The sequence below is a fragment of the Lepidothrix coronata genome, unplaced genomic scaffold, assembly GCF_001604755.1.
Source record: "Lepidothrix coronata isolate B3197 unplaced genomic scaffold, Lepidothrix_coronata-1.0 Scaffold84, whole genome shotgun sequence".
Taxonomy (NCBI): Eukaryota; Metazoa; Chordata; class Aves; order Passeriformes; family Pipridae; genus Lepidothrix; species Lepidothrix coronata.
Window position 1 is genome coordinate 355,411 of NW_016690264.1, and position 12,176 is coordinate 367,586.

General features: G+C 43.7%; 1 long non-coding RNA gene across 1 annotated transcript; it reads left to right on the forward strand.

Moving 5' to 3' along the window:
- The first annotated feature begins 9,814 nt into the window (after positions 1 to 9,814).
- Positions 9,815 to 11,483, forward strand: LOC108500093. The gene is made up of 3 exons (XR_001875753.1): positions 9,815 to 10,079; positions 10,348 to 10,458; positions 11,394 to 11,483. It is a non-coding gene; the product is annotated as an uncharacterized LOC108500093 (long non-coding RNA).
- The last annotated feature ends 693 nt before the right edge of the window (positions 11,484 to 12,176 follow it).

Here is a 12,176-nt window from a genome sequence, read left to right on the forward strand (position 1 = left end):
TTTGACAAGCCACAGCATTTCCATAGAGAACATCATTTTTTGGGGGCAAAACCTCAAAAAACAACCCTGGTTCAGTCTGACAACTTTCACTCAGAATGCAATGACCAGGTTTTCAAAAGAACTGAGCACCCACCAGTGTTCACTCTGCTAACTGCTTGAGCTCCTTTGAAAACCTGGTTCCCTGAACAAGATACCCGTAACTGATGGTTGAACACGAAGGACATACACTGTTCTCTTGCTCCTGCCTTGTTAAATAATGCATTTCTTTCTACAGTGGATAAGCACTGCCTTGTGGAAGGAATATATGTGAAGAAGGGATTGGAACAGAGAGATAAGCCTATGGTGGAGAGGGAATTCTACTTACAGAATTCCATGTCAAGATTTTTTTCCCATGAAAAATACCCCACCCCTCATCAGAAATCTTAAATTATCATGAAGAAAATGTCTGTAAGAAAGGGTTGATTCTGACAGATACTCCTGACCTGGGGGAAAATGAGTGAAAGGTTTCAGGTTTTTGTTTGTCTTGACTCTTCATTTCAATGCTCTAATTTACACTTGGACAAGACTTGAAATAAAAATAGCAAAAATTGAAATTAGATGTTTTGGTTGTTCAGATCGTATGTCGCCTGGGGCTTTAGGTCTTATGGTGGGGAGGGCTATTTTGTTTTAAGATTTTTGAGTGAAGACATCACTATCCCAATTTAGGAGATTATTTGATTTTGGCTATTTTTCTTGTGCTGAGAAATTCTCCCGAGATGGGAAATCATGGTGAGCTCTGTTCTAGACCCAAGTACAAGGAACAATATCAAAAGGCATCACCACCCGAGAGTACTTCCTTTTGCTGAAACAGAATCCCAAAACATTTGCTTTGCCAAGAATAAGAGAAAGAATAGAAACAGGATGCTCTTGCTGGGGTTACAAGCCATCACTAACAAATGCAACCTCGTCATCTCCCAGAAGAGAGCATCTCATGCAGGCTTACTGATTCAGGGTTGCTCGAGTTGAGCAGAAGATGCAATCCTGATAAACCACAGCACAGATGACAAAACTTTACTTCTCCTCAGCACTTCCCCCTCTTTCCTTCTCGAGTTCTGATACTCTCAGGCACACGGTGTGACTATTGGGGATGGTCCTGTGCAGGGCTAAGAGTTGGACTCAGTGATGGGCCTCTTCCAACTCAGCATATTCTGTGACTCTGTGAAGTTTTTCCTTACATTATGTCACACAAAACAGTGAAACACAGAAAAGGTTTGATCCAATGAAGCCCTGCCCAGACACATCCCCTCAGTTCTCCCCACAAAACCCCTTCATGTAACTCCTCACCTCAGCCCAGGGGAACCCTCTCAGCACCTCCTCCACTGGTGCCCGGGACGGCTGAAGCGGTGCAGGTATCTCCACGTGCAATTTGGCACCAAATCTGAACCCTTCAGTGCTTTCTGGAACACCCAGAGCTATCTTCAGAATCCCAAACAAACACATTAATTGCTTTCAATTTATCAGCCTCAAATCATTCTGTCTAATTACCATTCATCTAGAGTTTGTGTTTTTTTAATGGTTTATGGGTATTGTTGGTAATCTTTTAATTTCTCATTAAAAACAATATCTTGTACGCACTATGTGTGAAAAGCCCTAATCCGATAAATCAAGCAAGAGTAACACAGTTAAAAGGAAATCAGTGGAACAATATTTGGGTTTATATATTTCTGCCAGTCAATTTGTAATTAAAAGTTGCTACTTTAAAAAACACAGTTGTTGCTGTGAAAGCCATTATCAGTCGGCATTTTCATATGAATACTGCTTTAATTAATTAGCAAAAGTAAATACATTATATATCAAAAACCGCTTTCCCACTGAACCCATGCGTTCCAGAACAAAAGGCTTAATAAACCATACAAAAGAGGGACAAATTAGCTGATCCCACCCTCCCTTTTCAGGTTTAGAGTCTTTTAAAGTTCTCCAAGGTTTTTTTCCCCCCACACTTGCCTTTTTTTTTTTTCAATACATTGTTTGTTTTTCTTCAGAAGTGTGTATGAGGGAGAAGATGCTACACAAACACAAAACATGCCATTCAAACTAAATTATTTGGAAATCAGTTTAGCTGGTTCTTAGAAAACAGGAGTGTTTATGATTATTAAAACCCAAATGTAATTACGATCACACACAACACAGTCCCTTTGGAACAAATTATTTGCTGAACATTAAGGGGTTAGAGTTTGATTCACAAAAGGAAATGATGTGTCTGAAAAATTCTTTTGTCTAGGGGCATTCCAGAGACTGAAAACAGCAGAAGAAAATTCTCCATTTTCATTACCAAGCTGGAGAGAAAGTGTGGATGAGTGGTGTTGTTTCAGACTAAAGCCTATAAGATAAGAACACCTTGAAACATCAATGGCATCTCTTATCTCATGGGCCTTTAACAAGAAACAAGGGTCCTGCCATCTGAGTAGCAAACAAATCACTCACCCTATCCTGGCCCTTTCCTGCTGAATTGCTGCAAGCAGGGCCCATTTGTGGCTATGGAGCAGAGAGGAGGAAGCATCTTAGCTGATTGATGACTGTGGCCAGGCCTGGGCTCCCTCAAGACAGCAGACTGTGGAAAGGCAACCCAATGGTGGGACCACTCACACAGGTGTAGTATTTGACCTAAATAAAGAAATCCAACTCAATAAGGCTCTGTCTTGATGGATAAGACAGACTAATTCCCCCAGTTTAATCACACTTACCTACAGAGTTGGAGTTCACTGCACAGTGATGAACAGCAACCTCAGTAGGCTGAGCCTCACCACCTTTTCAACAGTATAAACACATACTAGTCAACAGGTTAGGCCAAGGAGTGCAAATACCAGACAGAAAGAGTTCAAGATCAGGTTGGATAGGGGTCTGAGCAAGCTGGTCTAGTGGAAGGTATCCTTGTCCACAACAGGAGGGTTGGGACTACATGGTCCCTTCCAACTCAAACCATTCTAGGACTCTAGGAAGTACAAGAGAGTTCAGCGGAAAAAAGGAATTACCCAAAGGACAATTTTTTGCATCTCCTTTCCATGACAGTACTTGAGGTTTTCCACCAAAGGATAGCTCCAAAAATAAAGATCAGTACTAACAAGGTGAAGATATTGGACTGGTTAATTTTATGGCTATATTAAGAACCCATTCAGGCATGCAAAGTTTCATTAACATAGGAAACCCAACAGTGCATTAACATAAAGACTGTTTGCAGTCACCAGCTCCAATCCTCTCCAACAAATTTCCTCTCTTACCAGATATTTCTCTTCCCCCACTCAGTCCTGACTCCTAGCTATCTTCTCCCTTGCACAAGGTACTCAATCAGCGAGGTCTCATTAGGTAGGTACCATTAAATCAAGCCAGAATCCCCCCAGCAAAGGGCATATTTTAGCAGACACAGAGGTGTCTGTGCAATGTGCAGGGATGGGGTGGGATACCACGAAAAGCACCGTGCTGAGGGATGTTTCAGCACAGAAAAGCATGTGCCTCATGCAGGCCCTTTAGCACAGGCATTCTTTTCCCTTCACATAACTGAATTGATTTTTATCATTGTTATATTTGGTTGAGCCGCCCATCTGGAAAGTTCTTGCCTCCCCCGGCCCCCATAAATAACCAAACCCAGCTCTAACCAAAGGCAGTTGACAGAATCAGCCCCATTGCCCTTTGGCAGTTCTTCCAGGAATTTTTAGGGTTTTTACCAGTCAGGAAAAGGCTTTGATGCTTTGGAATCAGGATTTTATGAAGATCATTTTGTTGGGTTCAGCCAACTCATGAAGTGTCAAATGGGGGGCACTCTTTCATCTCATCACTGGATGGGGAAAAGATCCTCCCTCTTACCGGAATGAGGGCTGGAGAGGGGGGACACTGAGAGATGAAGGTTCATCCATAGAGGGGAGGGTTTCTTTTCTCCTGATAGAGTCCACCCACTGCATTCCCATCATACTGATTGCTGCAGTCCTATCTGTCTGCTCTCCAGGCTACATCAGATAAGCAGAGAACTGCTCGTTCACTCCAGTTCTGATGCTGTGCTGAGGGGCCTCCCAGCTGCAAGGCCAGGCTCTTCTTCACCTTCCTTTTCCAGCTGCTTTTTTCAATGACTGCTGCATCAGTAGGGATGCTGTCAGGAAACCTGCCACATGCAAAGAACAAGACAGTAATCAAGACCAGCCTAAGGAAATTTCATCATCCACTTTGCACTTGCAAACGTCCATCTAAAAAAAGAGAGCAAGAAAATTCCTGTGCTTCCTCAAAATTTATGTGCAAATTCCTATCCAGCCATGCTTAGGTTGTTAAGGGCTTGGTTGTCATTTTCCCCTGAACAAGTCCCACCACGGATGGCATTCACACATATTGATGGGCTGTGTTTGAAGCAGCTCCATTGCCTCAATAATTGCAGATATCACCTGTTCAGAAGCTGCAGCCACCAACTGATTTCTATTTGGCAGAACTTAGGCTTCTGCAGGGCTGTGACCTACACAGCCCATCTTCATCTAGCAGCTGACATCATTCTACCTGGTTCAGAGCAGCACAACAATTGCTTGTGTCCTCTCCCATGGATGGGCATGGCTGCATTGCCCCAGTTTGCCCCAGTGAAAATACCAGCTTCTTTGTCTGGGTACTTTGCTCAGGTCAGACTACTCACAAACTATTCCTTTGCTGGCTGTTCTGTTTGCTATGAACTGTCACTCATGGTCTTTGTGCATGGCAGGTCTACAGTCATGCATGTGAGATTTTCAAATGCCAATCCTCTACCACCAAACCCATTGAAGACCATTCAGACCAGTGAAAACACTGGGGTGCTTCAACATTGAACTCAGATTCAGTTTACAAGATTGTTGCTCCAAATAAGATGACTCAGATCTAACCTGGAGAATCTCATAACCTCAGCAGCCAAGAAGGGTTTTTGTGGGAGAAAGTCTGAGCAAGACAAAAAAATCCAAGTTCTCCTGCTGGTGTACCCCCTGGTTTAAGCTACATTCCAATCTAGCATGTTAATATGTACAGACATCTCTTCCTGCACCCATGGAGACTATAATGATGTATTAGACAAAACACTTCAGTTGCTTTTGATTTTTTACAGGAGGAGAGCAAGCAGTAGCACCACAGTGCTCTGGCAAACACACAGACACCAGATATGTGTACTAGGAGAGGAGTGAAAACAGCAAGCAGGACATCCTACATCCAGAGCTTCCACTCCTCTTCTGCAAAGTAGAAGCCAGTGTTAGCAACAGTTCCAGGGGAAATAACAGCAAAAAGACTAACCCTGATGATACCCTTTATTTATCTTGCTTCATTCATGTTCACAACCAAATAGAGGCCAGACCAGGCTTCATCAAACTCAGAATCCAACATGAGGCACACAGACAGCATGAACATGGACACTGATGGCACAGGAGACTTCTGCTGTATCTGCACAGTGTTGCTGAGGTCTAAGTGGGGAGACATGGCAGAAAATGTTTTAAGACAGTCACATGCCTCCAATATACTGCTTTCCAGGGACATAGCCTCCACCACACCAGAGAATATGAAACAACTACTGAAAACAGCCATGCAGTCTCGCAGCCATGTCCCAGCCAACAAAATACCAGTGAGTTTCACCGGGAAACTGCACTTTGGTGCTGTTGCACCAGATAAGTTTCTATATATTATGTCCTTTGGGTCTACTACTAAAGGTAGAAGACTCAGGTACTTACAGTGCTGGAGTTAGTCTGCCTCCAGTTCCCTGCTCTGTATGTATGACCTTGAAAAAGTCATTCAACTTTCCAACGGCTGAGCTGTTCAACTGCAAAACAAGGCTTTTTCAGCTTTTGGCTGTCTTGTCTGTTTAGACTGTAAGCTCTTCAGGGCAGGGACTGTCTCCTATTAAACGATCATAACTCTCACTTAATTAGGGTCTTCTACACATCCAGGGCCCTCACAAAAATGTCATAAAACAAAAGCTTTCTAATAAATTCTGGGGGATTCCAGATTCTGATCCAAAACTGCTCAGTGGTTTTCCCTGCTGAATATGATGCTGAATCCCTTGTTAGTTTGTGTGCGTGAGGGGGGAGGAGGGAGACTATAATTTAAAGAGATTGCATAAAAGACCGTTTAAGTCCTTGTGGCTGTATATTTCTTTTAATTAGTTTATGCACAGTGCATTTGCATGGGAAGCTGCACAGCGTGTGGACAGACTTAATTAGGAGAACAATACGTTCCCTCTTAAGATAATGACTTGAGGATTATGAAAATTATTATTCCAGATCCATCCATGGGTCATTTGAGGTTCAGTATCCAGCGAACTTTTAAAATGCATTGAGGTCAGCAGTTTGGATACTGTCAGTAAAGTCACTTGATTTTACTGTTGCTTAAATGATTAATTATGAACAGTGGCTGCAGGCATCCCCCAAGTTACACAATAGCCCGAGGACTTGCTGCATTTCACATATGCCATCAGCTACTCTGGAGGGACAGATGTGCTGAACAGGGCTGTGAGCTCCACTGTAGTCATCTGCCAGCAAAGTCTCTCTGAGAGCTCTCTCTCCAACCCCCAGCTCCCTTTCGCCCATCCTTTGCTTTTTTTTTTCCTGGCTGGGGAGGCAAGAAATGTCTGTCTCCACTAATGAGTCTTTGTAGCTGGAGAACCAAGACAGTTAGGTGAGAGTTTTAGGACACAGGTCAGTAGTCCATGTAAATGAAACACCACCCATGCCCTTTTAGAGCAAAGCACCATTGAAAATTGAGCTGGAGACATAACCTAAGTGCACCTCAGCTTAACTCATAGTTTGGTGGGTCTCAGAAAAGGCATTTTTCTGCGTCTCTCCAAAGTTCAATCCACTCTGAGGAAAGCATGATTGTTTAAAAAGTGTTCCTGTATCTTATCATGACAGGAAAACAGTCCTCTTTGAAAGAGCTTCCACAGGGCCTCTATTTCACAGCCAACTCAGTTCAAATAATATGAGCACCCATTCTGCTCCCCCTTGAAAAATGGTTGCCCCTGGGGTAAACAGACTCCTAACTGCAACAGGGCACTCTGGAACAGGGCAGCCCTCTATCCCCAAAGCTGGTCAACTCCAACTGTCAGGGCTATGGAAGCTACTATCCTCAAATCTGAATCACCAGGTGCAGAACAGACAGCAATCCCATCTTTCACCTTAGAAGGCAGAGCCACATACGTAGTTGATGAGGACAAGGTCACTCTTTCAGCATCAAAACTCATGACTCATTTAGGAATCACAGCAATTGCATCTTGAGTATCTATTCCTTCCTCTTCCCTACAGTGATATGGGAAGTTTTTCACTCAAATGCAATGACTGTGAATTAAATCAGGATTTTTAGTAGCAGTGACAGCAAAAGCTTGGTGAAACCATTATATATGGTGCTGCTTTCAGAGTTGAGAAAGGAGCAATTTTGGAGGGATGAGGACAAGATATCTTCAGTTGTGCCTCCCCCATTGAAAACCTTTGATTTAGGGCAAGTGATTAAAAATCAACATTCACATCTGAGGGGGGTTTGGGGGGAGGAGGTGGGTTTGAAGGAAAAAGAAAGAGAGAGACAGTGGAGGAAAGGAAATTTCAGAGGGTCAGTGATTAAATCCCTCCAAAAAAAATCTTCTCCAAAACTTCAAACCAAGAAAAAGAATGAGATGGCATCTCTATGCTCACACAGGCAACGGGAAAAAATCTGTGACTGGTCTCATCAGCTCCCTGCATGTGGCCATCCCACAGCAGGGCTCTCCCTGAGATTTGTGCCAGGGGTGGCTTTCCACAAGGGAAGATGCACACTTCTATCCTAAATTGCTCAGGTATTTGCCAAGCAAAGTCACAGATCCCTTTTAAGAACTGAGGCTGTGCTGCAAAAAGCAACGCAGAAGCTCTCAGGAGCTTGTGAGAATTTTTCTTTACAAGAACACACCTAAAAGAGCAGATGCTCAGTCCCTTTCTGCAATAATGTTCCTCTGTGGCAAACCAGCAGCAGTAGCGTGCAAGGGAGCTGAGCTTCTGGGGAAGACAGACTAGAGGAAACAAAAGGCTGGACCAACAGTCTGCTGGCCTCCTGTGCTTGCTACCTTCACCATTTTAAGGTTTCCTGAAGCCTCAGAAGGTGCTCAAGGCCAACTACAGAGAGTACCACAGATGAGCCAGGGCAGCTCACACTGGCATCAAGAAACAAAGCTGTGCACAGGCGAGGGGCACAAACCCCAAGAAATGGCTCGGCAGCAGGTCCATCCCATCACACTTATGGCCAGAGAGCCCAGCAAGGTCCAGTTACTATGGAGATGAGAAGGGGAAAGAAAACAAAACCACTATTAATAACAGGATGAGGAGAGAACAGCTCCTCAACTCTGCAGGGTCAATAGACACACTTTGTGAGCATCACCCATTACTCAACCTCTGTTGTTGATAACATGGCACCCAAAGCATGCTAGGCACTGTACAGGGCAAACAAAGATGTCCCTGCCCCAAAGAGATTACAATCTAATTCTGATTTTACAGTCATATTTCAAAAGCACAGTGAGATCAAAGTCCTGCTCTCCTCCCTCAGGCAGTCATTCTCTCTGGTGGAATATATCTCGATTCATAAATCAGAGAAGCAGCATGTCTCAGTGAATACTGCCATTCAGGACACAAAACAGAACACAGAGATGCCAAAGGTAGTCCTAACATCATGTTAGTGCTCAGGAGAGTAATCTGGGGGTGCAAGAGAAGGGGAAACACACAGCAATTTTTATTTTTCCATTACCAAAGCAGATGCTTGTCCAGCTGCAGCACAGACAGCAGTAACAGCACATGACAATAATCCATGACACTCTAGAACAGACAATGTAAAAAAGAGCTCCTTCTAGAAATAAGGTGAAACTTCAGGAGATGTTAAGTGAGATGGTCTGAAAAAACCTTAAAAACTGAGACAAACATCAGAGTAGAGTAACAGCCATTTAGGAAAGGACATTGAATTAAATGAGCAATCCCAAAGGCAAATCCCAGTGTTCACTGTTTTCTTATTTATTCACAGATAGTACTAGCAGCATCAGGACACACTTAAGCACACAGGAGTAAAGACAGTTGTCTCCCAAGCACTATCCCCACCGCACCCTCTAAAGGTTTCCCCTCCAGAAAAATCTGCAATTCAAACACTAAATTTACCCCTGAACTGCTTAATCTGCAAGCTCCAGCGATCTCCCTGCAACGGGGTGCACAGGCAACAGATGTTCAGAAAGCGAGCTGGCAGTTTGCACACCTGAACGTGTGACTGGGAGCAAGACAGAAAGGATGCACATTGCCTGGGAACATCTGATAACGCCGTGCCCTTCAGAGCCTGCACAGCGCTGAAGGGGCAGGAGCGAGGCTTAGAAATAACCAGAAGCTTTCTTCTTCTTCCATGAGTCACTCCTGCTTCAAGGAGCTGCAGCTTTGATTATTAACTGGGCTAGTCAGCTAGATATTTAAATGATTCCCAAAAGTCATTAAGAGCCCAATCAGATATGCAGTGCTTGACTCTAGCACAGGAATGCAGAGAGGGAATTATTTGCATAAACTATGCTTTAGAGAAAACCTCCATGTATTTTATATTTCAGGGTATGGGGGAATCTGATTTAACTGAGCTAAAGAGAAGAAAAAGAAGCTTAAGCAATTTAAGGGACCACATTAAACATGGAAGAGAGAAAAAATATAAAATAAAAACATCAGCTACCTCAGGGATTAGTAATAACTAAATACAATGTCAAAGTGCTCTTCCTCTCTATTCTCTAAGCAACAGGCAGCTCCCTTAGATTTCCTCTGACTTTTCAGAGAGAAAATTTAGCCTTGAAGTCAAAGCACTGCCAAAAGATGCATGCCTGATCAGGAGATCTCATAACCCTTCCATCCTCTGTCCCAGACTGACATCACAGACATGAGCTGATGCAAGAAGTGAATAGATGAACAGACACAGAAAGCTACGTTTACTTAAATGTAGCTTTGTGTTCACCTACCTTCACACCAGAGCCATGACACATACTCTCCTCCAGCAAAAACTTAAAGCAAATCTTTAGAAGATTTTCCCAAATCTTCTGCGGAATTGTTCTTATAGGAAATACGGGGTGGCAAGAAACCCACAAGGTGTGGTACCAGAAAACTATACCAGAACAGAAAGCAGTACCAGAGCAGGGGCCATCTTCAGAGAAAGGCAGAGGGTCACCTAACCTGGCTGCACCTTTTCTGGTGGTTTGTAACTCACCTCACATCTCTGTCACACTCAACCTAGTGGGTAGTTACTGCCACATCTTGCATGAAATCCAGGTCTTGGGATGGGGAAGCAGCACAGGGCACTGTGCAGGGACTTATTCAGAGGAATCATATCTAGTACATTCCATCCTTCCCGCTTTAGGTTAAAATCAGAGCCACGGCAAGCAAATCTCTCCCATATCTGCAAAACAAAACCAGATTCAGGGTGACTAGAAAGATGGACTAAGCTCAGAATTTGTAACAAAACAAGAAGGTAAGACAAAAGTGGTTCTTACAAAGTTCTGGGGGGGATTATCTCTTGAGAAACAAAGAACAATCAGCAACTCACTTCCTAGCCCTGCTTTTCGGGTAGAAAACTGTGTTCTCACAAGAAGTTAGTAGTCACGATAACCTGAGGCTGGTCACAGAAACTCTTTACCCATCAGTTCCCCCCTCTGTACAATGGGGGTTAAAGTGTTCTACTTTCTTCTCTCCATCAGGGAATGGGAGCTGACAGACTAAACACACTCGTGCCTACAAAACCTTCTTCAGAAAGAAACTGCCATAAGGAGGGTAAAAACATATTGTTACTGTGATTAGAAACCAAAGTCCTCCTGTGCAGTTATTTAATTAAACCATAAATACAAATGGATAAGTGACTAATGAGCCAACTCTACACAGTGTATTTATATTCCTCTGAAAAAGAACAATGCTTAAACTAGTTGCAAATAATAGTCCTCTCTCCCAGCCTGGTTTTCCCTGCAATCAGGAATCAGGCCGCACAGTAGTTTGCTGACAAATTGGTTCATGTTATGAAGATAATGAAGGCATCAAATTACTTTGCACTCCTTCCCCCTGGAAGCAGTGAGGCTCTCGCAGAAAGCGATTGCCAGGGTTTTATTTGTGCATGCATGTGTGTGTCATTTGTGAGCAGACAAGCCCCAGAGGCCTGTCAGCCAAGGCAGGATGGCTCCTGCTGTCGCTTCCTGGCAAACTCCCGGTGTTGCACTGTGACCTTCTGGCTGTGCACTTGCCAGCGCCGCCAGGGAGGTGACTGTGACAAAGAGCCACAGCCCCTGAAAGGTGTTTCCTTCCTCCAGTGCCCACAGAGATGCTCCAGGTTGTTCTGTGAGAGCTTGCAAGGGTACCAGAACGATTTAGTGATGTCAGGGCAGCTTTTCTCTAGGTCTGATACACTCTGCTTTCCAGGAACAAAGCCTAAAGCAGCAGATCCAGCAAAGCACTTAACCAAGGAGCTGAGCAAGGTCATCTACAGAAGAAATAAAGTACTTGGCTGGATCACAACCCTTCTGGATGCTGGCTCTGGAAGTTTTTCCTCTTTCTCCTTCCTTTTCTGCCCAGTAAAAGGAGGTTTAACTACTTCTTTGGAGATGATTCCTGAAACTTGAATGTAGAAGGATAGCAGAAAAAAAAATACTCCCATCCTGAGCTGGTATTAATAAATATATAAATAAATTCAGAACAGGTAAGATTTCAGTAAACTGGATCCAAACAGCTTTTTAAAGCCCCTCCAGCCACTACGAGCATCAACAAGCCGAGCAAAGCTCTTTAGTGATCATAACAAATGTGTCAGGCTTTACCCTGCAATTGATTCGCTTTTGGGAACATAAGTTAAGCTTTAAATCTATATTTCATATATAATCAAGCAGCCAAATCGGCCTTTTGATATAAAACCCAGACCAGCCACTGTGTCTTTATCTCAGAAAGCAGGAGGCCCAACAAAGCTACAGTCAGGAAAGTGACAGTTCTTCATTATTATCCTCCCTGATCGTGCCCATCTTCTCATCTCCCCTATCAAATTTCTGGGCCTTTTTGATAAAAAATAATTTAAGAGTGCGCTCCACAGGAAGCACACGAAGGTTACAGATTGAGCAATGCCTGGGAACCCCTTTAAAAGGTGCAACCAGAAAAAGGGCCTGAGAACAGGAGCTGCATGCAGCCCCTGCCAGCAGCACAAGAGCAGTGCCAGAC